Genomic DNA, 27,672 nt, shown 5'->3' on the forward strand with positions numbered 1-27,672 from the left:
TCGTGAGGTTTATGACAAAAAACTGCCTGTCCGAAGAGATTCTCACCTCAGGTGCTCTCCTGAGAGGGACAGTGGTTCCCGCCCCTGAATCACTGTTACTGTCACTATGGCTTCTGATTGGGTTGGTCTGGTTGGGTGCTCAGTGCCTATTGGCCTCCGCGCCTGTCCCTGACAAGCGGCCATCTTGGGTCCCGCCCCCGCCGTGGGGCCGTCGGGAATTGTAGTCCTCGCTCGGCTCCGTCCAGTCGCTGGACTTTTTTGCCCTCTCTTCCCGGGTCTGTAAGGTGGCCACCCACGTGGGCACAAGGCCAGGCGCCGCTCCTGCCCCGCGGTCCCTCCCTCTGCCTTTCGTTTCCCAGCTGCCAAGATCTCGGAAGGTAGGGGCGGGGGGAAAGCCCAAGTCGAACAGAGTTTCTGGGGCGCAGGTCTGGGTTACCACGCGCGTCTTTTCAAGACGCCAGCGGCCCAGCGGGGGCGGGATTGGGACCGCGCAGGTCTTTGAGAGGTCAGGGTCTGTCCGGAGGACCCTCCCACCTCCCCGCGAACCCTTTGAGGGCCCATTCTTGAGCATTGGCGCTCACCCTAACCCTCCCCTCCTCTGCTGCATTTTATAAGTGGGTAAACTGAGGCATGGGGCCACGCTGGTGGTTCCAGGGACGCCCCAGCTCCCGGCACTGGCCGCTTTTGGATGGTTTGTCATTTTCATAGGCAAGTATCAGGAATCTTTGCCCCAGCAGGTTTGTGTTAATCACTCAGTTCTGGGTTCCCCCAAAGGGGCTAGTGTTTGAACACGTGCCCAAGACGGGAGCCAAGCAGGGGACCAAGGAAGGCGGTATTTTGGGAGAGAATTTTGGTATTTAAAAAACACAAAAAAGCATCGAATTCATTATGATGGAAGAATTTATCAGTGTATTCTGTTGGACTTTCTTACACCTATTTTATGGCTTAATGTGTTTATATGAAAAAATGCAGGGACTTTTAAGGTACATCCCCTGGGGAAAAAAATGAGGCAGGTTGGTGGAACTGAGCTGGATTTGAAGCTTCCTGTCTAGGATCAAATTCTGCCTCTGCTCTATGACCTTGGACCAGCCGCTCACAGTGCTTATTTGGGAGAAAAGAGCTTAAAGCTTCCTGCCCAAGTAGCCCAAGGATGTTGCCTGGATCCGAAATCATTAAATGAGGTCTTGCTGGTGAAAGTTTGTCACTTGCAAACTCACTGCTTTATTGTATGGGTCTCTCAGAAACATGCTGGGGACCAGCAGAAAACACGCCCAAAGCTTGCTTTAGAAAGGTTCTGAGCCGTGCTGGGTCCGGGACTACCGACAGCGGCCCCGACTCGCACTTGTTAAGCCCGGCGTAGCTAAACACCCCCTTTCTGGCTCTATCTTAATGCCGGCAGCCCTGGCAGCAGGGGCTTATGGGAGTTGTAGTCTCGCCTCTTGTTTCCCTGCCAGTTGGTACTCCAATTCTCAGCCTGCCATTTGGCGCGGCGAGGTGTCTCCCGGGAGATGAAGTCTGACTTCCCCCCCTTTCTGTGGAGCAGCCACTTGACTCGGAACTACAACTTCCATGTGGCCTTGCGTTCTTGGCTGCCAGCCCCTGCGTCAACTGCTGCGAGCTGGGACCGGAGAGTGATGTTTAGTAAAGATGTCTTGTTTTTTGTCGTCATTGATTGCATTCGCTGTTCCAAGTAGTAGACAGGGGATTATTGTATATGCTTTTCCAAGTGTTAGATAAGGAATATGCATGCTTTCAATCACAGCTAACACTCGACAATTTACAGGGCATGTTCACATTCTCTCCTTTAATAATACTGTATCTTCCACTTGTAGATGAGGAAGAAACTTGAAAAGATGATTTGTCCACAGTCACACACCTAATAATAAAATGCAATATATGTTAAATGTGTATTATATTTAGTTATTATAGTTTAATATAATCTTCTCAAAAGGTAAATGGGAGTGATAACCATTTTCACGTGCATTTTACTTATTAGGAAACCAAGTCTATGAAAGTTAAGCAACATATCCAAGTTAACTCAGCTAACTCCAAGTTAACTCGGATTGTAACCCAGTCTGCTTGACAGTCTTTACTTAGAAAAAGACCCTAGTTTACAGAGTGAGAGGGAGCCTAACGTTTCTGAATACAGAATTTGGAATCTTTCCATTATACCATGTTGCCTCTGTGGTTAGACACTAAATGTTACAGCTGAAAAAACCTTTGCGATCATTTAAATCTAAGACAAAGATCTTGGAACAGTTCATGGCATGTAGTAAGAGTTCCACAAATGTTAGCTATATATAGCTTCATAATACCTCTATTTTAGAGATGAGGAAACTGGCCCAGGTGGTAAAGCACTCTGCCCAAGGTCACACAGCTGGTTTGTGTCAGAGATGAGACTAGACCCAAGCCTCTTATTTACAAGTCCAGGGTTATTTTCATTCTACCAGCAGTCCGCTAGCAGGGGTACCAAATGTGAAGCTGTTTAGATAATGATTTTTCCATTAATTTGTTCTTTGTAGGCTACGGACCAGGAACATTTGTTGTAAAATCTCTTTTCTTACTATTGATAAGGTTGTAATATTTCATTAATTCAACAAATGTTTTTTCAGCATCTTTATATCCTTATCTCTCTGTAGGTGCAGGGGTGACATGGATAAAAAGCTAATGGATTAGGGCTGAAAGGACCTTATCATTCATCTATTCTAACTCTTTTTGTTTTATAAATCAGGGATGTGAGGTACAAAATGGTCCACAGTTTTCATCTCATGCCCTTGTGTCAAAAGCATCCTGTTTCTGCAAGGAGGCAAGTTTCTGGAGGCCTCAGGGGACTTTATGTGACCTTTTGGGCTCACGCTTTCTTTTACTTATGTCCTCATCCCAGTCTGATTCCTGTAAATGTCTGGTGGAATGCTTTAGGAAATGTTTCTGTGCCCTTATCTTTATTTGTATGTACATGATGCTTCAATAAACTCCTTTTCTATTTTGGGAATTAGTCTTGTTTTGGCTCCCAATACTGTATTTTTTTCCCCCCAAAGATTGGCACCTGAGCTAACAACTGTTGCCAATGTTCTTTTTTTTTTTCCCTTCTTCTTCTCGTCAAAGCCCCCCAGTACATAGTTGTGTATTCTAGTTGTGAGTGCCTCTGGTTGTGCTATGTGGGATGCCGCCTCAGTATGGCCTGATGAGCAGTATGATGTCCGCGCCCAGGATCCGAAGCAGTGAAACCCTGGGCCGCCAAAGCGGAGTGCGTGAACTTAACCACTGGGCCACGGGCCTGCTCCCTGAATACTCCTTTGTTCTTTCAGACGCTTGAGAACAGAATCTGACGCTGTTTGCCTTCACATATGTTAAAATATAACCCTCTAATATAGGTGTCAGAAATGAACACATGAGTTGTTTGAATTATATAAAACTTTTGTTTTAGAAGACACGTTAACCCTTTCAGTTATGTATTCACACATAGTAAAGCAGGTAATTCTCACCTCGTGTGTGAAAGGTGGTTTTTATGTAATTAGATAACAAAGTAACAGTTTTGTAAATTATTGGCTAAACATCCCTGAGACAGTCACCATGGGAGACATTCTCCCTGTCAGCACCCGTCCCCCTCAGCACTCTCTCAACTGACAGTCTGATGTTTCAGCTTCCAACACAGTGCCTGACTGCTAGTAGACACTGAAAAGATATTTGTGGAATTGCATTCCTAAGTACCCCTGAGCTCTGTTCCCACATCTTTTTCTTGAATCTCAGTTTCCTCTCAATGTAGAAGTGCAGCTTTGAAATACAAGATGTAGCAGTTTCCTTTCCATGTCTACATTGTGGAGAAAAATCTCAGCCTTTGAGGTCATCCTGCAAGGGGCTGTTTCTTTGGGAATGTCTGTCTCTGTGGCTTCTGAGATGAGAAGGCCATCTAAATAGCAAAACATAGCAGAGAAGCAATAGAGAGTGGTCGTCTGGAGGCCTATGGTTTAAATCCCTTTGGCAGGTTACTTAGCCCTTGGTTTCTTTCCTCTTCTGTAAAATAGGGATAATAAGCATTTCTGCCTTATAAAGTGATGATAAAGATTAAATGAGAGAGTGTGTTTAAAGCTTTTAAGGGGGTTGTCAGGCACTCAGTGGCTTGCATTTATTAGATGAATAGTAGCTCTTATTTTTGTTATCATTAATGTAAACTTGATATATGAAAATATATCAGATTTACTCCCGATTTAAACTTGAGGAAAATGTCTGTTTTATAAAAGGATGTGCCATTTGTTTTCTTAGAGTAGCAAGCTTGGCCTCACATTTAAAATATGAAATTACTCACAACTCTTGATAACCCATCTTGTCAGCGCAGTGACACTCTCTTGTGTGGGCAGAGAGAGTGAAGCTTTTGGCTCTGCGCTGCCTGCTGAGAGGCCCCTGATCTATGGTTCCATCTATATATTAAATCTCAGATTGAAGAGCAGCCTGCTTCTGTCACTAAGGCCTTCTGTCCACTTCTAGAAAAGACTGGGCCTTTCCCAGGAGCCTCAGGGTTAAAGTGAAGCAGTTGTCATCCAGCTGGTGAGTAATCCCGGGGCAATGGCCACGTGGACATGGCAGTGCTTCTTTCTAAAGCTGACAACTTCAATAGCCATGAGGTCACTGATAAGGAGGTGAGTTACAGAAAAGGGGTGATGCAGGGGCCAGGGAAGGAGAAACGGGAATGAGGATCACAGCAAGAGCAAAGAGGAGATCGACGAAGGAAACTGCCGAGGCCCTTGATATCTTAAACATGTATTTATTTAGCACATTTATCCTGCCCCTAGCTCTGTGACAGGCACTGTGCTGTCATGCACTGGAGATACAGCAGTGAATGTGACTGACCTCGAGGTGGTCATGGTGGTGCATGGTGGTTGTGATATAGTCTAGGCGAGGAAGAGCTTAGAGGAAGGAAGGAAGGAAGGAAGAGAGGGAGGGAGTGAGTGTGGGGATTTGATGAGCAGGAAGGTCTTTGTGCCTGGGGTATAAAAATCAATGGACAGAGGAAGTAGGGGAGATGAGGCTCAGAGGAAGGCATGGGCCATATTATGCAGAGTCCAGTTACCTATATTGTAAAGGAACTTTGGACTTTATTCCAAAGGTATTTGGAAAATCACTTAACAATCTTAAGAAGAGAAATGAAATCATTGGATTTGTTTTTTAAAAAAGTGTGGATGCAGTATGGATGATGAATTTGTGAGAGGCAAAAATTGATGTGGGAAAACCAGGTAGCCATGTGCTTTCTTGCCTTTAATGTGCATATGAATCTCCTGCTGATCTTAAAGTGAGGATTCTGATTCACTAGGTCTGGAATGGGCCAGAGATTCAGGGTTTCTAACAGGCTGATGCTGCTGGTCCACTTGAGTAGCAAGTACTTAGGAGACTCTTGCATGGTCTAGATGAGCGATGTGGTGGTCAAGAGAATGGACTCTGGAGAGCAAAAGGCTTGGATTCTAATCTTGCTTCTACCACTTACTTGTGTCCTCATCTCACTGAGCCTCTATTTCCTTATTATCCGTGAAATGGGGTAATAATGCCTATTGCAGAGTTTTAAGTTTCCAGTGAGGTAACCCATGGAAAGTGCCTAACACAGTGGTTGGCACTCAGTAAATGGCAGCTTTGATTTAATCTTACTGTTATTAATAAAAATCACAACTTTGTGCACCCTGCTCCTTGTTTCCTTGTTTATCATATTTTGAATATGAGGTGGAATAGATTACCTTTAATTCTACTATTTTTCTTTCTCTCTTGCATATGAAATGCAGACTTGTTCAATTCTTTGTAAAAGTTTGAGTATTTGGGGCAAATAGATATATTTCTCCCATGCAATTGATTCTCTTTAAATATGCTGGGAAAAATCTGGGATCCTTAAAGTGCTATCTTATATCTGATTCAGATGGGAATTTGAGGCAACTTGCCTCCTACTGTAAATTTATTCAGCCTAATTACAGTGCCTCCTTCTTTCCATCATTCTAACCTGTTTGGATTGCTTTCCAACCAGTGATTCTCAGCCCTCCTGCAGGTTAGAATCCCCCGGGGCTGGTGCCGTCCAGGTAGATTAAATCAGGGCGGGAGGGGAAGCAGGTGTTGGTATTTCTTTTTCAGGTTTCCCAGGTGCTTCTGAAGTGCATTTAGGAATGAGAACCTCTGATTCTAACAGTGGGCCATCCTGATAGGAATCAGGTACAATCTAACAGGTGAAGGGCCTGGGTGGGGAACACAATATCTAGAAAGTCGCATCTTGAAGGCTTTGGGAGTGAAAGAAATGATAAGCCTCATCACATTCCCCCCCCCCCCCCAAAAGGGTAAACCCATTAAAACTATGTTCAAAACAAACTGAGTTACATGCTTTCATGAGCGCTGGCAGTGTTATTGAAAAGGTTAAAACTATTGTTCAGATAAAACTCATTTTTACTAGTAAAATTCTTAGAGTCTAATTCAGTAGCTTGAAATGAACCACTTCCAGAGAGGCTGCCTATTATAAAGATTGGTTTCCTTTTTAATGTTTTAAATAGTTACCCCCATCCTCTGTTTCAGAGCAGAATAATTAAGCTAATTTGATTAAATACCTTCAGTTTTCTGGATTATCCGTAATATATGGGGACCCTTTCCTTTTAAATGTTCTTGTACCTTCAGAAAATCTGTATACTTAGATTTGTTTGTATCTGAATATTTATATTTAAAACTTTATGTCCAGTGTCCGGGAGCATTTGTGGTCTGAATTTACATCATCCTACATGAAAACTTCATTTTTCACCTTTTCCTGAATTCTTTATTCACTCGGAGGTCATTTCACAATGTAGTAGTTTTATTTTTCTACTATATTGACTCAATAGAGACAAAAAGAGAAAGAGTGGGAAAAAGTGTTTTCGAGAGTGTAACACACTTAGAAAATTGCTATTTTAGGGGTATTTTGTATATGTGCCAAGGTTTTCTTTTAATGATAAATAAGTAGGAATGGAAGAGAAAATTGAGAAACTGGTTAAGTGGTTCACAAAAGGCGCATGTTGACAGTATTCTGGAAGTTAAAGACTCTGAGTCTTTTTATGGGTTTATCAGTGTTCTACGTTATGGATTTACCTCTTTTTATTAACAATCAGATTTCCATTAAAAGTCAGTATATTTTGCAGTTTCTCAGACTCACAGCTATTGGAGCTAAAACTCAGCGTAGATAATGTGGAAGTATCAGTACTCCGTAATGAGGTTTAATGCATGCAAAATTTAGTTGAGCACACACTGGAGGAGAGTATGGTCTGCAGTCATTTAATCACTGAAGTTTCTAGTATGTAGTGGAACAAAATTTCCATTTTCTGCAAGACTTGAAGTCTTCTTCCTATGGCTTCCATTTTGGAAAAAACTGAAAAAAACAAAAACAAAAAAACAAAAAAAACTTGCTGCTATCTTAAGACCCCACAGTAACTGCAGGAGGGTACCTGCTTGGTTATGCCGGGAGATGTTTAAGTGATGCCTAGAAGCAAGAGTTTGTGTAGGTACTTGGAGCCCTGCAGACATGCAGAGGGAGGATCTGGAACCTTCTAAAATAAGTTGGTTCTCTCAGCCCTTGAGCACTGGTGATTCCTGTTCAACCTCTCCCAGCAATGAGCCTGGGAACAGGTAGTGATCCGAAGGAGAGCAGGGGAAAGCAAGAGAGAAATAGAAACAAATGCAGAGAGTATGGAAGAGGTATAGCAACAAAAGATGGTTGAGCGGAGGGGGAGGGAAAGTTTTCTGTTTTTACAACTATATGTGTGAACAGTACCCTCTGGAGTTGTGCTGTGCGCAGCTTGCGTGACTGTACATACGGAGAGGCCCTAATTCATGGGAGGTGCTGCTACCTTCAGAAAAGGGGAAGTGATACTGGGGCTACAAAAACAACAGGTAGCCACTGCAGTTTGACATCCCTGCAGAATCTGCAACTGAGGTCCTCTTGGCCCCTCAGAGCGTGGCATAAGGCTTCCTCTAAGCTGAGGCTTCCTCTAGCCTCTTGAACTTCCGAGAGGCAACAGGCCAAGGTTTCCCTGACCTAGATAAATTAGCTGTGTTTGGCTTCCGCGTGCAGATGAAACAGCTGGGTCCAACTGGAACTGGCTGGAACTATATGCAAGGGTCCCCGTGAGGCCAGAAGCTTCTGCATTTCTAATAAGCCCCTGGGTGATGCAGATGCTGCTGGTCTATGGACGATACTTGCAATAGTGAGGTTCTAGGTTTTTATGGCTTCTACTGTGTTGCTGCTCTGTTTTAATGTAATGGATAGTGTTGTTTAGAGTTCACAGATACAGATATCACTCTGTTCCAGGCTGATGGTGATCTTGGTCAAGTTGTTTTGATTGGCGGAGTTTTCTTTTCCTCCACGGAATGGACATAATAGTCTCTACCTCAGTAGGTATGAATTAAATGGGACAATCTATATAAAATATTAGCACAGTACCTCTCATAAAGTAATTTCTCAGTAAATGTTGGCTATTATTTTTATTATTGTTATTATATTTTGTGTTTTTATTGTTTTTGAGCCCAGAGGTCCAGATCCACAGGCCCAAAGCACATGGCTTTACCAATTACCATGTGAGCATGAACAAGTTTCTTGGCTAATTGGACAAGTTTCTTGGTTTCCTGATCTTTAAATTGGGGATTATAATGGTAACTACCTATGGGTGCTGTGAGGGTTGAATAAGATTTTATGTATAAAGTCCTTGGTATGTATTAGCTACTCTCATGATTGTGAGTACTAATCACTGGATTTGAGGGGTCTACACCAGCAGCTTCTGTTACTTTGGTTCGGCCGGGTTTTTGCGAGACTCTGTTGGTGTGGTAGGATCAGCCCACACTAGTGGCAGGCACGTGGAGGGTGGGCCCAGGATCTGGAAGCAGGTAATATCTCACAGTTACGGCAGGCAGGCAGATGGAATATGGGATGACAGCCTGGCAACTGATCCACTAGCAAATCTGCCTCAATATTGAAGCTTGCTCTGACCTGTACCCCATGGACCCCACTGGGTTCCTGCCTTGACAATCTCTGTCCAGCCTGGTACCCCAGTTTCCATTCCTGAGCCCCAGCTATGTTCTTGACAGTTCTTCATTTCCTTGTTCATGATTAATCTATTTACTCAGTAAGCATTTACTGAGACCTGTTACATGTCGGGCACTGTGCTAGGTGTGGTTATAAATCAGTGAACAAGGCAGGTGCAGTCCCTGCCCTCAGGAGTCCAGTGGAGGAGATGGACAATATACAGGCAAACAAATGTAATTACAAAATGCCAAGTACCGGGAAGGAAGAGTGTAAGGTACGGTGACAGTGAAAGGAGTAACCTATTTAGATAGGGTAGCTAGAAAAGAGGAGCTGATATTTGAGCTGAGACCTAAGAAAAGGAGGAGAAGGAGGCAGCCATATGAAGAGCTGGTAAAGTGGCATTCCAGGCAGAAGCAGCAGCCTGTACCGGGGCCTTGAGAGGGAAAGAGCTTGACGTGCTCAAAGGGATGAAAGAAGGCCTCTGTAGTAGACCATAGAGATTGAAGGACGGACTGGCACCAGGCGAGGTTGGCCTGGCTGCATAGGGCCTGGTGGTCAAAGTATGAAGTTTGGATTGTGTCCTCTGGGTAACGGCCGTGTCCCTGAATCTCAGTACTGTGGTTGGAGCCTTGCTCTTTGCTGTCCAGACTTCCCTTCTGCTGACCGGCTCCTCTGAGCACCTGCTTCCAGACTTTTCCCTTCCCTCCTGTCAGAACATCAGTTATGATGTTCTGATGCCTCCCTAATGCCTGCCATCTCCATAGACTTCTCTTTTACCTGTTAACGCGCTCTCTGGACACGAGGTTCCATGTGGATAACCCACTTCCTTCCCATTTCCTTCACCTGGGTTCTGCTCAGAGTGTTTGCTACACTCACTTCTGCCCCTGATGGGATATCAGGCCCTTATCCCTCCTGATCTGACCCCTCTGCCATGTGGCAGTGAAAATGTCCTTGGTGTAGGGGTGCAAAGGAACAGAATAAAAGGGACCAAGAAAAGAGGAAGAGCAGTTTGGGATCTATCGATTGGTAGAAGAAGAAATAATATACAATTTTTATATGTTGGAATTATAGGTTCAAAGGATTTTTTAAGAGCTTGAAGGAAGCTTGTTGGGTTCATCTAGTCCAGTCCCCTGTATTTGTAAATTTGGAAAGCTGCTTCTCAAGAGGGGAAATGACTTGCTCTGTGTCACAGATGGAGTCAGTGGCCAAATGATGACCTTCTTTCTTAGTCTCCTATAGTTAGGTCCTGTGTCTTTTGCTTCCTTGACTTCTTATACTTTTTACAGCTTGTATTTAAGCTCTATTTTTTGCTCAGTGCCTCTCTTCCCTCTGGACTATAAGCTCAATGAAGGCAGAAGGAGTGGCTGCTTTGCTGATGCCATCTCCCAGCACCTGGTCCCAGTGTAGGGTAAGTGGTCCATGTCAGGTCTCTAACTTAGAATTCAGTTTTGCAGTTGGCACTGTGCTCCCTTCTAGGCTGTCCTCTGTTGCTTCTCTGATTAGCTGAGTCTTGGTTGCTTGGGGAGTATAGGTAAGGGAAATCTACAGAAGTCCCAGACCTCAGCTCCTCTTACCCTTCCTTGAACTTGTACAGCCTCCTACTTCCTCCCCATGTTGGAGATAATGCTTTGTTTATTGTGTTAATATTGTCTAATTCCTGTCTCTAGAAAGTTTGCTCTCCGAGATCAGGGAGCTTGTTGGTCCTGTTCCTTGCTCTGTCCTCATGCATAAAACAATGTACGGCCTATGGTAGACAGAAAGAGTTATGTATCATCATTACCATCAAGGTCTGAAAGTCTGGTTGGCCCTGAAGGCTGCTGCTCCATGGGGATGGGTCATTTAGGCTGTATAGATAATAGGAATTTTCAAATGCTGGGGTGTCAAGAAGGGGCTCCTAAGGGAGGGTGTATGGAGAAGAGCTCTGAGGACTGACTTCCGGCTTTGCTTCTCATTAGCTGTGTAATCTGGAGCAAAGTACTAAACCTCTCCATGTCCCATTTTTCTGTATAATGAAGATGATAGTACTACTTAGCTCTTAGAGTTGTTGTGAGGATCAAGTGAGATCGTTGGTATAATGTATGCCCTGCACAGAGCCTGATGCATAGTCAGCACTCAGTAAATATTATCTGTGATTCGTGTTCTTAAATCTGGAATGTTGCTCTGCCTACTATTGCTGGCTAGGAGTTATAGATGTGTGCCAATTTTCACTTTGAAAACCAGAGCTAATTCTTTCCCATAGTATACTTTCCCATAGTTATTTGGTGGACTGTCATATTCTGTTTGGTCATTAAACAAATGTACAGGCCATCAGTTCTGGCCATATAAAGTTTACTGAAAATATTGATGAACAACAACCCAGGATTCAGCACAAAAAATAAGTGCTGGTTGATGGTTAAGACAGAGGAATATAAATCAAAAAACAAACATATCAACCGTACTGTAATATTTAAATGTCTTCTCATAAACACTTAAGATTCTCATTAGTCTAACATCAGAAAAATGATAAATATTAATATTTGTCATCAAAGGAAAGCTTAGAAATCAAAGCAGAGTAAACAACTGTTGTATTTCTAGGATTACATAATACTGAATGAATTTTAATTCAACACCTCCAAAACTCTATTTTTAAAAAATTTCTCTGTGAGATAGTTTAAGCAATTATTTTTATCTAGTGCACAAACTAGGAAAAATATACTTTAGTCAGAAAAGATTCAGGAAACTTACTGATTCAGATCATGTCCTCAAAGACTTGGACTGTGTGGTGTTTTGTGTCAGCAAAAGAGATCCACATATGCCTGAGCCGACCTCCTCCATTGATCTCTAGTTCTGTTGCAAGAGAATCATGTTGGAAATTGGCGCTAGGTAGATCATGAAAGGTGCTTCCTGTCTTCACTGCAGATTCTTTCCTCAAGGTTCTCTACTTTCCCCAGGTCTGAATGTGTCAGGAAATATGTACAGCAGTCCCCAGGGTCAGGAGGGAGCAGAGGGAGAGATGACAGATTGGCGCCATCGCTCAGCAACTGTCAGGCTTTCCCTTCCTGCTTTCATGGTGCCTGAGATGGCTGACTCAACGTGAGAGGGCTTCATCATGTCACCGCAAGAACTTAGTCCTGGGAGACCTGAGTTTTAGTTCTGGCTCTCTCATTGCCTTATGCAGTCTCGTCCTCTCTCTGGGCCTCCGTTTCCACATCCGTAAACTGAGGGGCTTGGATCTGATAATTCAGAAGCCCTGTGCCTCCCTGACATCCTGTGACCTCGGTGGAGAGCTACGGGGATCTGATAAGCCCTCGCCACTACCCTCTGCTGAAGGGCAGTTGTTTGGAGTGGCTGGCTCTGGGGCCAGACAGACCTATATCTCACTTTACCTAGTTTACTTAAGTTCTCAGTTTTCTCATCCATAAATGACAATAGTGCAAGGTTGTTATAAACATAAGAGATGATGTTTGGAAAGCATCCAGTCTTGTGTTTGGCACATCACAGGAATTTAATGATGGTGCTGTGTTATTATTATTATGTTATTATTGTTATATATCATGTTTATAGCTTGACTCATTGCTTTTTTGTTTCTTTATGCCTCAGTTTCCTCATCTGAAAAATGGGAATAATAAGTGAACCTCTCTTACTGGTTAATCGCGAGGATTAAATAAGATTCTACGTGAAAATATGTAGGACAGTGTCTGGTACATGTAATAAGCACCAAATACATATCAGTGATGATTTTAGCTATCATTTTTATTATAAGTCACTATACCTTGAATAAAGTAGTGCTTTTTGTAAAGAACTAGATAGGACAAGGCACATGGGGGTAATTATCTTCTCTAATACACATGCTAAAGCAGATTTCCAGTGGTCTAAAAGACTCCACATTTTCCCTAAGCATCTCATTTATTATAGAGAACATTAAATAAATGATGTCACATCTATTCTTAAAAGTCAAGTATCTGTATTAAACATGGGTTCTTAAACCAGGATGCTGGAGCCTCTTTAGAATCTAATGTGCCATGTATGCACAGGAAATGAAAACAGTAACTTGAAAAGATATCTGCACCCACATGTTCTTTGCAGCAGTATTTATAATAGCCAAGGCATGGATACAACCTAAGTGTCCATCAATGGATGAATGGATAAAGTAGTGTGGTGTATATATTTACACACACACACACACACACACACAGGAATATTATTCAGCCATAAAAAATGAGGAAATCCTATCATTTGCAACAACATGGATGGACATTAAAGCCTTTATGCTAAGTGAAGTCAGACAGAGAAAGACAAATACTGTATGATCTCACTTACATGTGGAATCTAACAAAAAATACAAAACCCTAAAAATGCTCACACTGAACTCATAGAAGAAGGTCAGATTTGTGATCACCAGAGGTGAGGGATGGGAGGAGGGGGAATTGGAGGAAGGTGGCTATAAGACTGCAAGCCCAGCTGGGCTGGGGTGGTGGGGTATAATGCCGAGAGACTGAAGAAATGACCCAGAGACTGTGAACGAGACATATAGGTTTATTGGGACTTACTTACAGGGAGAGTGTCCAGTGGCGGCCGGCTGGACAGAAGTGTGCATCCGCAAACTGCCCCCTAAGAGAACCTGCTTAAGTAGGCAGAGGAACAAAGGCTGCATGCTTGCCAAAGGGCTGTCCTTGGTACGACCAGCGTTCCCAGGAACAGTAGCTCACACGGAGGGGCTGTGTGTCCCTGTAAGACGCGATGTTCTTCACGTGGGATAAGGGAGGATCCAGGCTGCCCAGGCCCAGATGGTTACAAATCCCAGTAGCTGGGCGGCCTGCCCAGCAGGGAGCCAGAAGGACACATAGTTGCAGTGGGCCTGGGGGTTTCTGCTGAGCAAGCAAGGCCCAGGCCTTACAGTGGCCAAAAGTTACAAACTTGCAATTATAAGATAAATAAGTACTAGGGATGTAATGTGCAACATGGTGACTGTAGTTAACACTGTTGTAGGATATATAGGAAAGTTGTTGAGAGTAGATCCTAAGAGTTCTTATCACAAGGAGAAATTTTTTTCTTTTCTTTTTATTGTATCTATATGAGATGATAGATGTTAACTAAACCTATTGTGGTAATCATTTCACAATATATGTGAACCAAACCATCATGCTGTATGTCTTAAACTTATACAGTGATGTATGTCAATTATTTCTCAATAAAACTGGAAAAAATATATATAGACAGTGGGAGTGTGAGTAGAATAGAAGACGGCTAAAATAGTTGAATGCAGATACCTCTGGGGATGACGGAAATAGGAAGAAATGAGGCAAGAGGTTTTCTTTTTTTCCTGAAAGCAATGTATTGTCATTTGCTTTTAACTATTATATATTTTACTTTATAATAAATAAAAAATATTTTGTTAAAAGCCACCCCTCACAAAAGAATCTAGTGTTCCATGTCCATGATCTATCTCCACATATGAGTTGAAACCAAGTTAGAGGAGACCTTACTTTTTATCCAATTATTATGGGTCAGGCACTAAACTAAAACCTTTATGTGGCTTCCCTCATTTCATCCTCACAGCAACTCTACGAGGTAGAAACTCTTATTAGCCCTGTTTACAGATAAGAAAACTGAAACTCAGAGAGGTTAGGTAAGTGCTTAAGGACACCCAGCTGGCAGATGGTGGGGCTAGGATATGGATTCAGGTCGTCTGACTTGGGAGCTTGAACTCTATTTGCAGGTGTTCTCAGATGGTAGAAAGGTCAAATCTGCTTGATAGCTACTATTTATGATATAATGAAGTCTAATGGATCAAGAGAAGGATGTAAATGGACTTGTTTTTTATCAGTAACATAGCAAATTAACATTCATTTTTATTGTAAGGGGATGAATTTCAATATTTGTTATTAGTGCTGTTGAGTTGATTCTGACTTGTAGTGAGTCTGTGTACAGTAGAACCCTGCCTGGTCTTCTCACACCATCCTCTCATCTTCCAGCGCTCTATCAGTGCTTTTCATAGGGCTTTCCTGGCCAACTTTTTTGCAAGTGGATGGTCAGGTCTTTTTTCCTAGTCTGCATGCTCTGCTGAAACCTGTCCACCATGGGTGACGCTGCCGGTATTTGAAATACCCATGGCGTAGCTTTCAGCATCAAGCAACACGCAGTCGCCACAGTGTGACAAATGGACCGACAGGTGGTGTGGTTCACAGGAAGTGAACCCAGGGCTGTGGCGGATCATAACCACTGGACCACCAGGGCTGGCTGAATTTTGACACAGAATAGACTTTTTAAGGAAACATCAATATTTTTCTCAAATTGGCAGCATCAAAACTGTTTTTATGGAATTAAAATGTACTACACTTACTTAATGCAAATTCACTTGGAAACATAAAATTTCCTTATCTTTTTCTGTAGCTTAGCTTGCAGCTGTTGGCGTCAGTCTATATGTAAAACACAAAAATAAGTTGTTTCTTGGTAACTCCATTGACTCTGCAGGCAGATATTAGACAGAGTTGGTGTCGATGAGGCCAGCATCTTGGTCAGAGGGCCCAGATCATTCTACAGGAAGGTGCTATTTAAAAAAAACTTTTCTTACCAACTGCATAGGAAAATAAATTCGTTTTAGAAGATTTTTAAAAAGAGATGTTCCAAAAATAAAATGACATCGCCATTCCACACCCTCATGATAGCACTATCAATATTCCAGTGTATACCATTTCCATCTTTTTTTAAATCACATATGTTATTTGTTTGTTCTGTTAGTTTTTTTAAATTGGGATCACACTTTACATATAGTTTTGGCACCTGTTTTTTCATTCCTCAATGTATTGTGTGCATTTTTCCATGTCATTCATGACTGCAGTGTACTCCACTATTAGAATATGCAATTATTATTATTTTTTTTTTTGGTGAGGAAGATTGGCCCTGAGCTAACATCTGTTGCCAATCTTCCTCTTTTTGCTTGAGGAAGATTGTCTCTGAGCTAACATCTGTGCTAATCTTCCTCTAGTTTTGTATGTGGGACACTGCCACAGCATGGCTTGATGAGTGATGTGTAGGTCCACGCGTGGGATCTGCTGAAGTGGAGTGTGTGAACTTAACCACTTTGCCACCGGGCCAGACCCTATGCAATTGTTTTTTTTTTTTTTTTAAGATTTTATTTTTTTTTCCTTTTTCTCCCCAAAGCCCCCCAGTACATAGCTGTATATTCTTCGTTGTGCATCCTTCTAGTTGTGGCATGTGGGACGCTGCCTCAGTGTGGTTTGATGAGCAGTGCCATGTCTGCACCCAGCATTTGAACCAACGAAACCCTGGGCCGCCTGCAGCGGAGTGCGTGAACTTAACCACTCAGCCACGGGGCCAGCCCCATGCAATTGTTTTTTAACCTATCTTGCTTGTTTAATATTAGGTTTTCCCCACCTTTTTTTCTGATATATATATAAATGAAGAATATTTGCATATATGCATGACCACATCCATGAATCTTTTCTCAGAATACATTCTCAGAAGTGGAGGTGCTGGGCCATATTGTAAGCTGTGGGAGGAGCTACCTAGTATTTCTTCACTGCAGGCGGTGCTTCACTGTGCACCTAGAATGCCCACTAACAGCTTCTGGGCTCTGTTTCCCAGGAGCTTCATAGAAGAGACTATGGAGCTGGCAGCTGGTGGGCAATTAAAAACATCAGTCTTCAGGCTCTACTGGTGGATCAAAATGAACATGTTGGATTGCCTGTACCCGCCTTAACATGTCCTGTATTAGTTAGTATGTTCCCGTGTCAGCTCAGAATGCTTTCAGCTGCAAGTAACAGAAAAACTTGATTTACGGTGTCTTAAAAAAATGGAGGATTATTTCTCCCACATAACAAGAAATCTAGAAATGTGTATGTGGCTGTGGCTTTAGTTCAGCAGCTCAGTGATGTCAAGGACAGTATCTGTGGTGTTCCTGACTTTTCCCTAATGGTCACAGGGCAGGTGCAGCTGAAGCAGGCATCAGGCTTGTGTTCAGGGAGTCAGGCAGGGCTGAGAGAACAGAAAGGGGTGAGACACATTTCTGATCCTGGGGGCTGTTAGCCTGACTTAAAAAAAAATGGTACTTTTTTCCTCTTACTGCAGAAGTAATATATGTTCATTATAGAAAATGTATTTCACCCATAATCTCACCACCCACAGCTAATCACTCTCTCATTTTGATGTTTGTCCTTCTAGTTTAGTTATAAATGCACAAAAGGGTGGGATTATCCATTTATGCAGTGCCTCATAACTGGCCTTTTAAATCGTTATCCATCTCAATGCCCCAGCACCTGGTAGATGTTTTAAAATTTTTACTGAAAAATTAATGAATGATTTAAAAAATGCACTCTGAATATTTTCTGTATCTCTGAGTATTCTTTACAGTATGTTTTTTATAGCATAATTTTTTCTTTTTTTGAAGATTTGCCCTGAGCTAAGATCTGTTGCCAATCTTCCTCTTTTTTTTTTCCTCCCCAAAGCCCCAGTACCTAGTTGTCTATCCTAGTTGTAGGTCATTCTAGTTCTTCAATGTGGGATGCCACGACAGCATGGCTTGATGAGTGGTGTGTAGGTGTGTATCCGGGATCTGAACTGGTGAACCCTGGCCTGCTGAAGTGGAGTACACGAACTTAACCACTTGGCCACGGGGTCAGCCCTTATAGTATAATTTTTTATTTATTTCATTTTTTTGAGGAAGATTAGCCCTGAGCTAATATCTGCTGCCAATCCTTGTCTTTTTGCTGAGGAAGACTAGCCCTGAGCTAACATCCATGCCAATCTTCCTCTACTTTTGGACACCTGCCACAGCATGGCTTGAGAAGCGGTATATAGGTCTGTGCCCCAGATCTGAACAGGCGAACCCCAGGCTGCCAAAGCGAAATGTGCGAACTTAGCTGCTGCGCCACTGTGCCGGCCCCAATATAGTATAATTTTTAACAGCTGCATATCGCTCAATTGTTTGAATCTTTCATAATTTCTTCAGCTGGTTCCCTATTATTTTAATGTAGATTTTTTCAAAATTTTAAGTATGACAAATAATTCTGCAGTGAACACCTGCGTGTGTGTATACAAGTCTCTTGCTATTTCCTTACATAAATTCCTTTTAGAAGTGGAATCACTGGGTCTGAGGAAATGACAGTTTTAAGGTCCTTGATGTATATCATCAAATTACCCTCTTAAGATGTACCATTTTACACTATTACTAGCAATGTGAGTTATTATAACCTCATTTTGGTTTTTTGGTTTTAATAGACTTAATTTTTTGGAGTAGGTAATATATTCGTCTGATTCAAATATCAAAACAGTACGAAAAGGTATAAAGTGAAGTTTTGCTCCTGCTCCTGTCCTCATACTCCCATTTCTGCCCCCATTTTCCTTAGTGTAGTCACTTACATTAGTTTCTTTTGCATCTTTTCAGCATTTTTAATGCACACAGGCAAATATGTATATAAATTATTTTCCTTCCTTTCTTACACAAAAGTAACACATGATATACACTGTTCTGGACCTTTCTTTATTTGGTTTGACTCCTGTATAATGTTCCATTATGTGACTGTTCTGTACTTTTATTTATCTATTCTCCTGTCTAGCTTTATTTGAAACCTGTGTCTTTTCAGCCAAACTGGGCCCAAGTGAACCATGATATTCTGGCCCTGCAGCTGCACCACAATAGGAGTAGGCAGCTATATCTTAATTTCCTAGACCTACTGCCTGGCCTGCCGCACATTTTGCCTTTGCCTTCCGGAGTGTCGGCAGTGTCTGAAATATTCTGAATCCAAGAAGGGAGACAATTGCAGAGGTAGGTTTATCCTCTTTGAAGACCCACTGGCTTGTCCTCCTCTAGCTTTGATTGTGAGATATTTTCATGTTCTAGTTTGGGTAAAGAGTAACCCCTCCATTCTTATCCAAGGGATGGTGGCTCATGTAGGGAATTTTGTCCTGTGTACTTTTTAAGGAATTTAATGTCACAGAGTGCCAGGCCTATTGTATGCTCCCTCAAAAGGCTCTAGCGAAGAATCCTGCCTTGCCTCTTCCAGCTTCTGCTGGCTCCAGGGATTCTTTGGCTCGTGGCTGCATAGCTATTTAGTTCACCTAGTCTTCTCTGTATCTTTTCCTCTTCTATTTGTCTCAAAACTCCATCTGCCTTTCTCTTACAAGGATGCTAGTCATTGTAGTTAGGGCCCATCCCAATAATCCAGGGTGACTTCATCTCAAGATTCTTAACTTAATTCTATCTGTAGAGACCCTTTTTATGAATAAGGTCACATTTGCAGGCCCCAGGGATTTGATGCAAACGTATCTTTTGAGGGACTGCCATTCAACCCACTACAGGCTTAGACTCTAGTGCTGTGATTCCAGAATCTGTACTCTGCTCTGCTATATCATAGCCTGTGAAGCACCACAGAGAAAGTCCACTTTCTCTTCCATTTGTTAATAAAAGACTGGACTTTCTCACTCAGTGTTGTGTCTTCGTTGCCTTGCATACAGTGCCTTGCACAGAGGAAGTGCTCAATGGAACGGAATGGCTTTATCAATGAATGATCCATCAAATATATGAAAGCAGTGTTTGTGTCTCTCATTAATTTTCTTCGGGCTGAATCTCCCCAGGTACTTCAATTGTTCCTTATGTGAAGTTCAGAAGCCCTCAGCATTCTGGTTGCCCCCTTGTAAGTGCTTTCTGATTTGGCCAATTTTCCTCTGAAAATATACCTTCTAGATTGAACTCTTGATAAGATCTAAGTAACTGGGTAGAATGGGACTATTAATTCTCATGGTTTGTACAATATATTTTTTTTAAGTAACCCTAGGTTGTGCTCTTTTTAGAGTAGCTACTAAAGTCATTGCTGGTAATTGTTAAAGAGATTATAAAAAGAAAACTTGCCCCATACTTGTAGCCCTACTCAGTCGTTGAGTTTTTAGGGCCAAATTCAGCCCTGAGTCATGCTAATGCAATTTTTACTGATTTTGGGTTCTGGGGATGGATTTTGAGTTTGGAAAGAAAACAATCCAGACATCACACTTTAGGGTTTAGTAGAAAGGGCAAGCATACTTATGAATAAATCCGTTTTCCCCTCTCTGTTCCAGTTTGTTGAGCCCATGGAACAAAATTGTGTGCTGTAAGAGAACTGAGTGATAATCCAAAACAATTTTCTGCAAGAACAAATCAGGATTTTCATGACCAAATATTAGAGAAGAGAATGTTTATCTTCTTAATGTCCACCTGTTGTGGCATGTAGTTGGTAGAATTTTTTTTCTTTTTTAAAATCACATTTACCAACTGCTTGTGTTAATTTTCATGTAGTTGTACCCTGAATGAATTTACCCTCTTGGTGTTGTATGTGCTGCAAGTTTCACTGCTGTCAAAACATATCTTTAAAAATAACCCATGGGTTTTAACCAGTACAGTCAAGATAAATTAGATTTTTTTTGAAGTAAAATCTACCTTAATATTTAGATCAGCAAGAAGATGTGGTTATGATTAACTTTTGCTCTTATGTGGCAAGATAGAACTGAAGCATACTAATGCTTTTAAAAATGTTTCTTTAATTAGTTAACTTTCTAAACTAGGGGTTAAAATAAGGAAAATATAGTAACTCCCAGTAGTGGAGTCCATGGCTCCATTTACTCCATTATACCTTCTCCTACATCTTGAGGCTTTTGTGGCCTTGAACGGGATCATTTTGAAGAGAAAGGTCCTCTGCTTAGAACTCTTCCCCTCACCTCTTACCTGGCTACTTATTCTACTTGAGGCCTTAGCTTAAATGTCTCTTCCACCGGGAAACTTATTCTGACCCATAAGACGTGGCTAGTTCTCATCTCATAAGCCCCTTTCATGCCTTGTGCTTCATTTACAGCCTTCCTTCCTTACATCAGTCTCCATCAGGTTCATGTTTGTCCTTTACCCCTGGCTGTAAATGCTACAAGGCAGAGCTGTTTTCAACACTCTGCCTAGTTCAGTGTCTGGCTTATGGTAGATGCTTAGTAAACCTTTATTGACTGATTGGCCGGAGGCTGAAAAAGCCATTTAAGGAATTATGGGAACAATAATTTTAATAATATTTGCATTTGTGTGTGTGCGTGCACTAATAGCAGAGAGGACCTCTTTTCTTTTCCTTCTGTGCATCAAATTACTGAAGGAGAAAGAACAGTTGACATTCTGTTTTAAAGTGACCATGTATTTGACCCACTTCTTCTCTAGTAATGTCATCACGGTTGTATCTCATTGCTGTGGGTTCTTGGAGGCTGACAGGCGGAACAAGTTGCTTCAGCTCACAGTCCTCATCTGTCATACAGAACAGCTTGCAGATTCTTATTATGTGAATGAAATATGGAAAGAGGGATATTTTCCTTCTTGGGCTATCAGAGTAATTGAAAGTAACCATACCAGGGCACAGGGAGAAAATGCAGGAAAATAGACTGCTTTTGTGAAGGGCAACTCATCAGCTCTCAGAACTGCAGGTGTCGAGCCTCGAGCATCGTCTCCAAGTGCAAAGGCTCAGGAAGCGTTTCCTGTTATCAAAAGGCCCGACATTCAACCAGAACATTCTTTCAGTAAGGAAAATGCCTTGGTTCGTGTTGCCACCCCTCAGCTGCCTGATGAGATGCCACCTCCACTATCTTTGGAGGCACGTCCCATGGGACCCTGGGCACAAGCTGTGTGTGTCCTTTAGGCAGGGAAGAAAACTGTATTAATATTCCAAATCAATACACTGTAGTAGAAAATTGGAAATGTGCTATGAAACATCATTAACCAGAGAAATTCTACTGTTCCTGAGTTTTGGATCAGAAGAAATAAATAATACTTGACTGCTCTTATAGTTTATATTTTACAAGCTTGGCCCTGGTGAAATGGAATATCAGCTAATACTGTATCAATGGCGCTTTGCCTTCTAAATGGTCGCTTCTGTAGATATAAATTGAGCTTTATAGAATAGTTATAGTTTACAGGAAGCTTTTTACTTAACAGTGGTCAAAAGTACAAACGTAGTGATAGAAAGCAAAGTACAATTCAGCAGTCATTCAAGTCATGACTTTGTGATATTTTGAGATAGCCTTAAAATCACTTAGTCGAATAAAACTCTGAAGTACTGTAACTGCCAGGTTGCTTATCTAATTTATGAAACAGAGGCAAGGGAATCAACAATAACCCTCCATTTAACATGATTAGATTAGCTATTACAGAAACCGCAGAAAGTATATAACCCTTTACTTTGTGTTCACTTGAATTTGGTTATTAAGCTTTGATGGAATTTTCATTTAACCAAATGCCTTTGTTTACAACAATAAGCATGTTAAGTCTTTTGTGTTCTGAATTTGATATGACCATTTTGGTACATGCCCCCTGCAAAGATATGTTAAAGTTACAGATTCTGTTCATTTGAGTTCTGTCAAATGTTTTCAGTTGACTCCAGGTAGGGTCTTGTTTTTTCTCCGGTCTTTAAGAAATGCATCTTTTCTCTATAAGCCCTCTACTTTTTCAAGAATATAACCAGGCATTAACAAACATGAAACTACTTATAGCAGCTCTGTAAAAACTGATTTTTCAAAACTAAATAAGCATCTGGTGGGCTGAAAATGTTTTATACCTGATATTTAAAAGATATTTTGACTATTGTCAAAGGAATCAATTCCTTCATGCCGTCTCCCTTGCGGATGCTGTCATACGCCAGTGTGTTGTGTGGAGCATGGGCTCTGGAGGGAGGCAGGCTTGGATTTGCTCCTCAGTGCTGCCCCTCACCTGTCTGTGACCTTGGACTGCTCCTCTTAGGAAGGTCAGGTATCTCTAACTGCCCTTTCCTCAGTGAGTAATAGAGTTCATACTAGTACTTATCTCATAGAGTTATACATGAGGGGATGCATGGAAAGCCCTCAAACATGATTGTTATTATAATGTGTGTGTGTGTGTGTGTGTGTGTCCGTCCACAGTTTATTCAAGCATGTTATTGACTCGGCTGAAACCTGTTGTATCTAAATTAGATTATAATAGTAGAAATGCTGTTGTCCTTTGAGGACTTTATGTTCTAGTTTCATGGCCATATTTAGAAGTAATATGGAGCATAGTTACCATTTCGAGTCTATTCAGAGCCACAGCTTGAAGACAAATCATTGTGAAGGTGATTATTTCAGTTGCTGAGGTTGGAACCCATGAACCAAATCCGTATTCCAAATAAGTCTTTTAAAGTGGAGCTTTATTTCCGTTTTTATGAATTGATGTAATAGGATAAAGAGTGTTTTCAACATGTGAACTAGAAATATATGGCCCTTCTGATAAGAAGAGCTCCTTCTGGCATTTTGTTGTTAGTCTTTCACTCCTTTATCTGCTTCCCACATCTGTTAAGCTTCTCTCTAACTACCTGGCTCTCTTTGCAGTTTTCATCTTCATCTCCATCCTTTGCGTACACATTTTTGGGCTAGTGGAGGTGGGTTTGGAGAAATCCGCACTATCTCACCCAGTGTCCTTTAGACCAGTAACCCATAGAGGAGCAATAGGAGGTCAGGCTGGAAGATCTGGTCTCTGACACTGATGTCTAGCAAATTTGCATGGTTCTTATGGGGATGGAACTTTTCTCCTCATCTGTACCATCTTCTCTTGGCTTGAATAATGAGTCACTGGAAAATGAAAACTTCTTTTGCTGTGAAAGTTTCAGCAAGAAAAAAATGTTAGACCCATGTTGTTAGTATAGTGCAAAATAGGACAGCATTTGAAGACAATCTCTGCTTCAGCATCATATTGACAGTGCCCCTCGCTTGAGTCAGGGATTGGGGACTTACTGAGATACACCATCTGGCAAAATACGGAAGGCCAGTCTTATGCCAACTGAAAAAGCTGCATCAGTTCCAGCTCTTGTGTATTTTGCACATTATTGGATGCCTTGCAAAACGTTTATCACTTTTTAATTAGGAAGGACTAAGGGATTTTAGTGCCCCCAAAGAAAATTTAAGCAGCCTAAAGATAGAAAAATTATCCAGTGGATCATAAATGGCAATAGGTGTTTAACTTCGAGCTTGCACTGGAAACAAGGACAGTTTCATACTAGGATCTTTGTTGGGGGACATGTGTCCTTGGTGTGTCTGGGTGGAACTGGGGATCTGGTCTTTCTGTTATTCTGACAGTTCCCCAGCTTGTTTTCCCTGCAGCATCGCCAGGCATTGAAAGCACATGCCAAGAGATCTACTCTGTTCTGCTTCTTGGCCTATCATGTAAACTGTGGCCTGTCATGTTCATTAAAATAAAAATTTGTCGAATGGAATTTGCCGGACTGGCAGAATAGTTTAAATGTCAGATGTTGTTAGGCCTGGATGTAAATATTATGTTTCTATTGTTAATTAATTGTAGCGCCTCAGTACCAGTGATCCAAAATCCAATTTAGTCTGCAATAGTCCTGTGGATAAGGGCCAGAAATAATGAATGCAGAGGGAAAAAATGTACTCAGAGTTTCCATTGTATCTGTGAATGTCCTCTTAGAAAAATAGCAAATTTTGGTGTGTCATTGTAGTTTAAGAGGTACAAAACAGGACAGAATTAAGACTCATTGTCTTTTGAAACCTCTCAAATGTTACTTACTGTCAAATCTGTTCCACTGCTAGCGCCGAGTCTGTCCCAGCCTCAGAATTCCCAAAAGCTGCTGCTCTGTCCCCTTTCTGGGACCCCCTCCCCCATTGTTCCAACCCCAAGTCCATTGTTATGTTCACAGCTCCTTTCAGAGTTGTAGAGCTGAAGTATCTAATCCTGTAATCCTCCTCATTTCTCTTTGCAGTGTTCATTTTCCTCTCTTTATTTGCCATCAATCCTTCCTTTCTTTTTCTTTTTGTTCTTTGTTTTGGTCCCCAGGCTCAATAGCCTGTCTGTCAAGTATGCCACTGTTTGTTAAGATCATTTTGCTTCCAAATTGAGATGGTGGCTGAATATCACTCAAAATAACGCTGTTAGAACTGTCTGCATTAGAAAGGGGAGTAGAAATCTTGCCGCTGGGGCCCAGACCTCAAAACTGACTGTTATTGCAAAGCCATGAGCCAGCAGGCATTTGTGACTGCCATTCTCAACCAATATTTTGTTGATTTTTTTTGCTGTGAGCATGGCCTCTTACCTGGCCACCTCCCTGGGTTCCAAAGGCAAGTGGGTATGCCAGGCAGAGGAGGACTAATTAAGACTTTGGAAGGCAGGGCTAATGTGGTCCAGTGGTGAGGGACTCTCATTTAATTCCTGGCATCCTGGTCCATGCCAACCTCATTCTGCCCCTGTGATTATGCCAACTGAGAAGCGGGAAAGAGAAGATGAACTTTGGTCTGCTCTGAGTTTCCCTGTCCAGCAGTGTCTGTCAGATTAAAAATGAGAGGGAAGGAGGCCAGAGAATCTTCCAGATGGAGAGTTCAGAGGAGGGCACAACCAGACTCCCTCTCTGCAGTGACGTAGTTGGGCCATCCAAGCATTGGGCCAGGAGCCAGGAGGAGCACAGGCTGCTGCGTGACCCTGCAGTGGAGTGGGGGCCTGGCAGAACAGTCACCCTTGGCTCAGGTTGGGAGCAGATTTAAACCAGGCACACGCAGTCTGCGTGGTAGGGGCAGAGCATTTACCCTGAGGGCTGGGACAGTCTGGTTGGACGTTCATTCGGCTCTTCATCCTGGACTCCTCTTAAGGGTACGCAAGTCACGTGGGCAACTGCAGAAACCAAATGGGGAATTGGTGTTCTCCAACCTGTCTGTTTCTTCCTTTAGAATGCATTAGCTGTGTAAGAAAGGTGACCTTATATAGGCTGGAGCCAGCAATAACAGCAGTGGCCCTACCTCCTTGGACGGACTTGCATGTGGACAGCAGTTCTAGGCAGCAGGGGTTTGGTGAGGACACACTGCACTGATAATCACTTGCCACACCTCTTGGTAGCACAGTTTTGTAACTGGTTTCAATATTCATTGAAAAGTATCCAGTGTGGATGCTCCAAGAACAGGGGTTTGCTCAAACGAGGACTGTTTTTTAGACTAAGCCTGTCTGAGGTCTATGGAATGATGGAATGATGATGAATGAGATTAAACACTGAATATCTAATCTGACCTTCCTTAAAAATGGATTATTTTAATATCGCATCCATACAACCTCAGTTTCTCTCAGAGATGAACCGCTTTTTCTCAAATTTGGGTTATTAGAGTTTGGGGATGGTTTGTGCTATTGGGAGCGGAGCTGTTTGAATTGAAATGTCATCCCATTCTGAGAAAACACACTGGGACCACATTAGGGCATCCCTGTGCAAATGTCACATTGTCAAAGTGTCTCCTTTGAGATTAGACTCACAATGGTATGTTCACGTCCTGTCTGGGTGGTCAGACAAAGCAACTGACTCCTCATAGCCGGGGTGCCAACCCAGCCAGGGTCATGCTCCCTGAGATTTTATGGAATTTGATTTGTCTCTAACTCTCTGAATTTTAAGATGCTAATTACTGGCTGATTGGTATTCTGCTCCTCAGATGTCACCTAATGATTTTCCAGAGCTCGTGCTTCTTGGCAAATTTACGTTTCCAATGCCTGGCAAATATTGGACAGCACTGAACAGGTGTGGTGACGGTGTGTGGTGTTGTGTCTTGTGTGTGTGTGTGTATGTGTGTCTCAGCCACAGAAATATAGGCTCCCATAGAAAGAGATCTTTTTGTCTTATGAAAGCCTAGAGTACAAATTAAGAAAAGGAAAAAAAAGCAAGAACAAAAGTAAAAAAACTAACCCTAGCTTAAGAATTCTCAACCACTCTTTAGTTTTAATAGTAATGCAAACTTATTCCTTTATTAAGCAAATTTTATTGAGTGTATGTTCTGTGCCAGACAGTGTCCTAGAGAATATAGATTCAATATTGAACAAGACAGATGTGGTCTGTATCTTTGTCAAACTTATGGTTTACTGGAAAGACTTTCACATCCATTTTGACAATATCAATTAGTTATCTAGGTGAATAACAAAACTAAAAAATATTCTGATCATCCCCTCAACTCTAAAAATATTGAAGTTTCACAGATTCTGAAAATAATCTCTAAGAAATACAAACATATAAATTGAAATAAAACTTCTAGGAATATACCTGAGAAGTGTCAAGTTTTTGGGGTCTTTGCTGCTGTTTCTTATGAGGGTTTAAGTCAGTATGCAGATTCTCAAATAATTCCACGCATTTAAAATATTCATTTGTCATCAGGTAGTTTAACCAGTGCTATATTTTCCAACTGCCTGGTTTTCACCGATATGTAGAAAAAAGGTTTAAGAATCTTCTCTTAGTTGAAAATTGGCTATCATTTGAAAGAATGTTGCAATAATTTGTCTGCAGTAACAGTTCGCTGAACCCAGCACAAGAATGAAAACGAGGGCTGAATTTATTCAGTGTCTTCATTCTGGTGTCTTGTCTTCATTCCTGAGTGAACAGACTTCTTTCCTAGGTATGTAGATAATTGTTAAAGACTTAAAGGTCAATAACCAATCCCTTAATGTGGCAGTCTGGTCAGGTGAGGGCTGCAGAAGGCAACAATGAGGCAATCGCTCAGTTCTGGGTAATGTGGCCTTAAGTAAGGTGTGGTTGCGTGGTTCCCAGAGGTAGTTTCAATTGGGAGAAGATGAATTGTAATCAAAGGAGGTTTCTATATTCGAGGAAGGTTTCTATATTTAAATTCAGACTGATTTTTAAGGGAACTGAGGGCTGGATAATGGAGTGAAGGGTTTGGGC

General features: G+C 41.9%; 1 protein-coding gene across 2 annotated transcripts in view; it reads left to right on the forward strand.

The window, feature by feature from the left end:
- Positions 1-215: 215 nt before the first annotated feature.
- Positions 216-27,672, forward strand: part of FHIT (fragile histidine triad diadenosine triphosphatase) — a 1,353,587-nt gene continuing 1,326,130 nt past the window's right edge. The window contains exon 1 of one of the 2 annotated variants that reach the window (XM_014868751.3): positions 216-377. The gene's annotated coding sequence lies outside the window, so the exon portion shown is untranslated. Of the gene's footprint in view, positions 378-4,522; positions 4,546-27,672 lie in introns of those variants that run through there. The other variant, XM_070492769.1, reaches the window with a different exon arrangement.

This window comes from Equus asinus, chromosome 21 (genome assembly GCF_041296235.1).
Source record: "Equus asinus isolate D_3611 breed Donkey chromosome 21, EquAss-T2T_v2, whole genome shotgun sequence".
In the NCBI taxonomy this organism is placed as follows: Eukaryota; Metazoa; Chordata; class Mammalia; order Perissodactyla; family Equidae; genus Equus; species Equus asinus.